We start from the raw sequence: 6,196 nt of genomic DNA on the forward strand, positions 1-6,196 counted from the left end.
TCATAATCTTGGGGGAAGGGGCGGGCGGTCAAAATGGCGGCGGCGACTGTCGGGGCCGTGGGGGAGGGGGCTGGGGCCCGGCTGGGGCTACACCACCCGCCCCCGGGCCCCGCAGCCCGGCCCCCGCAAGGGGCGGGCGCTCGCAGGCAGACGGCGAGTGGAGGTAGGCCGGCCAGCCGGGGCGGGGGGCTTTTATATGTCGGGAGGCACAAGGGGGCGGGACTGGGAGGGCTGGGCCAATGGGAACGAGGGAGGGGCGAGGCGGGACCGAAGTGAGTGGGCGGGGCCAGGTCATAAGGTGTGGGCGGGACCGGCCGGTGCCCCGGGAACCGGGTGGGGCAGCTATCCCCTAGGCATTCCTGCTCGCGTAAGCGATGGAAGCCACCTGTGCCTTGTCACTTTAGAACCCGCCAGGACTCAAGTGTGTACCACATGTGAGGCCTCAGTTTTCTATCCTGTAAAGTGGGGAGAATCACTGCCATCGCCTCTTTTTTGCATTTCAGGGACTCGTAATTCCTTTCAGGAATTTCTCTAGGGCTCATTCTTTAACTTTTTACTCCTATCTACTTTTTCTGAATGTTTTTTATAGATTAACTGTTAGTCTTGATTTCAACATTGCTGTTCGCTCCTAAATCTGCCTTCTCTCTGAAAAGAGATGAAGGTAGACAATTTCATGAAGCTGTGGGATAGGGGTATGGCTTTAGTCCGGACGATTTGGTTCGCAGAAAGCGAAGCCCATGGCAGAGAGGAGTGATCTTGGGTGACTGAGTTAGAAGAACAGAAACTTGATTGCTTCTATGTGGGCAGCTCTAAGATCTAAGATCTCGTCTTGTCCCTGGGCAGGGGGCTTGTTCCTGGAGATGGGACCATTCCTAGCTGTTCTGCCCATTCTGGTCTTCCTTTGGGGAAGGAAGTAAATGATGGAGTAAAGGGCGCCTGAGGAAGTTTCTGACGCTGCTTCTCTTGGCTAGACACATGTTTTTGTGTCAGTCAAGTTGGTGTCAACTGGGTCACATGTCACTGAGGAGGTACCAGCTTACAGAGCCACGTGGCCAGGGAGCTGGGACACCGAGATCAGAGGGAAGGGGAAGTGTTCCACATTTGTTAGAGGAGAATCTGAGTGACTGCTTTGCCGGGACAAGATCTGCCAGCTTGAGGAAGAATTTTTTTTTTTTTTTTTTTTTTTAAACAGCAGCTGGGCCAAGTCCACTGTGCTTATTCTCTGTCTTGCTTTGGAGCTTGGCATCAGCAGAGCCGAGTACATTCTGCAGCCGTTTTCTTTTAAAATCAATCAGTAAACTTCAGGGAGAAGGAACGTTTCAGGTTCTCCCAAAGCTTTCCCTCAAGAATTTGAGATAAGGCTTGGGAGTGTCACCTCTCCAGGGATTTTTCCCAGGTCAGGAAATAACCTGATCTGGGAAATATTTCTAAAACCTAGAAATAACCAAGTTGCCAGGTCATCGGTACCTGTTAGAAAGGCGAGCTCTGAGCAGAAAGTGATCTAGTCTTGTTAACTGCCCCTCCCCCTTCTTATATCTTATGCATTTGAAAGGCCCAAGCCCAGAGGGGTTCCTGAAGGGAACACTGGCTTTGGTCACTTGTCCTTGAAACAATCAACTGCTTTCTAGCTGTATGCTCCTGGGCAAGTAACTTAACTTCTCTGGACCTTAGTTTCCTCCTATCTAAACTAGGGACAGTGATCATTGGTAATGATTTTAATCTCATATTACTATGCTGTGGATCCCATAAAAGAATACATGTTGAGCATTAAATACATAGTAATTGCTCAAACTATGTTGGCTGCTACTGTTATTATGATGGTTGTTGCTTCCTGCTCAGCCTTTGGAATTATACCATTCGCATTTATTTTTATCATTTTGAATCGGGTGACAGCCTAGTGGCTTTAAGGCTTGACTCACTTGCTGTGTGGGCCGATGACTGGGATCCCGGGAAGCTGAGTGCTAGGACTCTAGTTTCTAGTGGGAAAGTGTCACTCTCCTAAGGCCCTTCTCCAGCTTTAGGAGGGTAGCCAGAAAGAAAATTTTTCCCTGGGCCCAGGCTCAGACTCAACCTTCTGGGAGGCAGCTGGATGAGCTGGGGCTGTGGGTGTCATGGGAAAGGTGGGGACCTGGGAAGGGTGTCTCTGGAGCTAAGGGTCTCTCCCTCCCCTTCCTGCCACATGCCCCAGCATTTTGGGGCTGAAGACGGGGGTAGACTAGGCAGAATCCACCCCCCTCCCCATCACCACCTACTAGGGACACGGCCTCCAGATAGCAACCACACAGCGCATAGTCTTCCTGGCCTAAGGGGCCTGTTCTGGACCAGGAGACATCACCTGCCCCTGTAGCACAAGCTTGCTGCTGGCAGGAGGCAGTAACTTTTCCACAAGGTCTTACCAGTCGGCAGATTTGAACCGGCTTTTGACAGTCACTAGCAGTGTGTTCCCAACATTGTGGACACTCATTTGACAGTAAAGTTGAGCCCCAGCTGTGTGCTTGTCAGTGTTTTAGTAGCTGGGGATAGAGTCATGGGCAAGGCAGGTCACATCTCCACCCCTGGGGAAAGCTTACCTTCCTGGTCGTGGAGGGAAGAGGAAAATAAACAGGAGACACGGCCAGGAAAAAAATAAAACAGGAGTATGTACTCCAGAGGGCTTGGAAGGGGGTTACTTGAGACCTGAGAAGGTGGCATATGAACTAGGACATGAGTGATAAGCAGCCAGCAGCTGGAGGCGAGGAGAGCATGCCAGTAGATGGAAGAGCTGGTGCAAAGGTCCTGAGGCAGGAGGAGGCCTGGAGCATTTGGGAAGCCACATTGCGGCTAGAACATTCAGAATGAGAAAGGGGAGAGGGCCAGATGCCCACGGCCCTGTGGGTCATGGGGAGGGCTCTGGATTTTATTCTCTGTGATGGGGAGCCTTAGAGGCTTCTCAGCAGAGAAGTGACACGATAGGGTTTGTGTTTTCAAAGGATCTTATAGACTATGCAGCAAGAGTAAAGCCAGGAGCCAGTGATGAGAGGGTCCAGGCAAGAGATGATGGTAGCCCAGACTAGCATGGTATTGATAAAGATGGAGGGAAATGCCCAGCCCTACTATCTATTTTGGAGGAATTATTGACAAGTCTTAAAAATTAAGTGGCTAGGGAATTCCCTGGCAGTCTAGTGGTGAGGACTCCATGCTTTCACGCTGGGGCCCAGGTTTAACCCCTGGTTGGGGAACTAAGATCCTACAAGCTACATGGTGTAGCCAAAACAAAAAACAAAAAAACTGGATATAGAGGATGAAGGAAACACACATTATTATATCTAATTTCCCCATTCCCCCAAAAGTTCATTTTTGAAGCCAGTCTACAAGTGAGGGAAGTGAGGTTTTCTTTCCATTTCCTTGGGAGGGCCTTGTCCAAGATGTAAACCATTCAGTTAAGTATCTGGCATCTAAAACAGTTGGCAAACTACAGCCTTCACCTGTTTTATATGGCCTGTGAGCTAAGACTGATTTTTACATTTTTAAGACTGATATTTTGTGACATGATTAATATATCATGATATGTGAAAATTATGAAAATTCAAATCTAAGTATCTAGAAATAAACTTTTATTGGCACACAGCCACACTTGCTTGTTTACATATGGTCCATGGCTACTTTAATACTCCAGGGGCAAAGTTGAGTCATTGCAATAGGCTGTCTGCCTTCAAAGCCAAAAATGTTGACTGCACAGAAATTTGCCAGCCCCTGACCTAAAGAATTGATTCAAACATTCTCCAAAAACAGGTGTTGGCTTTGAAGATAGGTGCAGCCGTTGGTGCTTTTTTTTGGCAGTTTCGTTGCTAAGGAACAGATTTGCTGAGTCATGCTCAGATAGACCGGGAATGCCTCATCCTGTATAAATATTTGTGACTTATTCCTCTCTAGGGAACACCCTACAGAACTCTGCTTAACCTAGTCTTCCACAAATGGCAAAAAAATGGGGGTTCCCTGGTGAAATAGTTATGGGAAATATGTCATTCTGTATCATTCTTCCTGGAGACTAACAATGACAGTGCTGAGAAGGTCTCCCAACAGAGAAGTTGGTTTAACTGTTTTATCCATCTCCTCTTCCCCCCCCCCTTTTTTTTTTTTTGTGGTACGCAGGCCTCTTACTGCTGTGGCCTCTCCCGTTGCGGAGCACAGGCTCCGGACGCACAGGCTCAGCGGCCATGGCTCACGGGCGCAACCGCTCCGCAGCATGTGGGATTTTCCCGGACCGGGGCATGAACCTGTGTCCCCTGCATCGGCAGGCGGACTCTCAACCACTGTGCCACCAGGGAAGCCCCTCTTCCCCTTTTTGAGCTCAGCCTTTCAGTTGTCTCATCGCCACCTTCCTCTGCCCCTGAGGGGAAGGGAGGAGGCCTGCAGGGTTGGCACCCCGAGGAGGAGAAAGCACCAGCAAGTGTGGAGCTTTTAAAGCCCTTTTGTGGTGGGAGTGGCCCCTAGGGGCCAGCTCTCTTAGGGCTGGGAAAGTCCAAGCCAGGGTTTCTCAGTGCCCCCAGAACCACCTACCTCTGAATCATCCAGGGGACTAGCTCAAACAGCAGACTCCAGGGTCATCCCAGACTCTGGCAGTGGGGCCTAGGAACCTGCATTTAACTCCCCAGGTGAGGCTGATGAACACCAGAGTCAGAGTCCCCCTTGGCACCTCTTTCCAAGAGCTTGACGACTGTGTCTCCCCCTTCCAGCCCCAACTGGCATGGATGTTTGTTGAATGAATAATAATAATAGCAACTTCCATTTCTCAGTGCTTATTGGGTACTGGGCTGATCACATTGGATCTTTACAACAGCCTTATGAATCAGGTGTTCTCATCATCCCCAGGTGACAGATGGGAAAACTGAGGCCCAGAGGAAAGTCAGTTACACGTTTATGAATTAAGAGACAGGCCAGGGTTCATGTGGAGGTGGGTCTGACACTGGGCAGACAGGTGCTGATTAGCTGCAGTGACTTGAGCACCTGATCTGGGCCAGAGTTTGGACCCAGTAGTATGAGACCTGAGGAGGTGGGCCTCTCTAATGCTGGCAGAAGAGTTTGGGAAGGGCAGGGGCTGGGGGAAGATGTCTTCTCTGTGTGCATGGCAGGCAGTAGCCTCTTCCCTCTCCCGGTGGGCAAGCTCCCCCTGCTGCCTGAGTCCCTGGCAGGCCACCCTTCCGTCCTGCCCAGTGGGAAAGCCCAGAACAGCGTCCCTGGACCTGAACCAGGGCCCATTCCCCCTTGGCAAGAGAGACCATGTGCCTCACCCAGCTCCTGGGAGAGGGACCACAACCTTTTAGCAGCCACAAAAGCTGCCTCTGCCTGGTCAGGTGGGCCCCATTCTGAGGTCAGCGGGGGCTGCTGGGCCTGCCCTGTGGCCAGGACCTGTTCCCAGCCCAGCTGTCCCTGGTCCTAGAAGGCCACTTTCCTTGAGGAGCTCACATCTGGTGTCACCACCCGTAACTGCCCTCACTTCTGTGGCAGCAAGCAGCTCAGGAGGCTTTTTGGACTCAAACAGCTTCTGTGTGTCTGGCACCCCACTGGGAATGGTACTCAGCCAAGAATCCAAGCCCAGATGGCAGGCGATTAGGGAGCTGGCACAGGCTGGCTGGGAGGTAGCTTCCCCATGACTTTCCTTTCTGGCAATTAGCCGACTAGTCAAGTGCTTAGAATGCCCAGGGTTCAGACTGGGTCCTGCCACTTCCCTGCTGTGTGGCCTGGGGCAATCTCAACCTCTCTGAGCCTCAGCTCCTCCTCTGGCAGAAGGAACCCAAATTCAGATGTGATTGTTGCAAAGTCTTAAATTAAGTAATGTAGGGGGACTTCCCTGGTGGCGCAGTGGTTAAGAATCTGCCTGCCAGTGCAGGGGACACAAGTTCGAGCCCTGGTCCAGGAAGATCCCATATGCCGCGGAGCAACTAAGCCCGTGCGCCACAAGTACTGAGCCCGCGTGCCGCAACTAATGAAGCCAGCGTGCCTAGAGCCCATGCTCCACCACAATGAGAAGCCCGGGCACCGCTCGCCGCAATTAGAGAAAGCCCGCGCGCAGCAACGAAGACCCAATGCAGCCAAAAATAAATAAATTAATTAATTTTAAAAAAAAGAAAACCACAAGCTTAAAAAACAAAAAAAAGTCATGTAGGGACTTCCCTGGCGTAGCGGTCCAGTGGTTAAGACTCCACGCTTCCACTAC

Source organism: Leucopleurus acutus, assembly GCF_964270905.1.
Source record: "Leucopleurus acutus genome assembly, chromosome: 3".
In the NCBI taxonomy this organism is placed as follows: domain Eukaryota; kingdom Metazoa; phylum Chordata; class Mammalia; order Artiodactyla; family Delphinidae; genus Leucopleurus; species Leucopleurus acutus.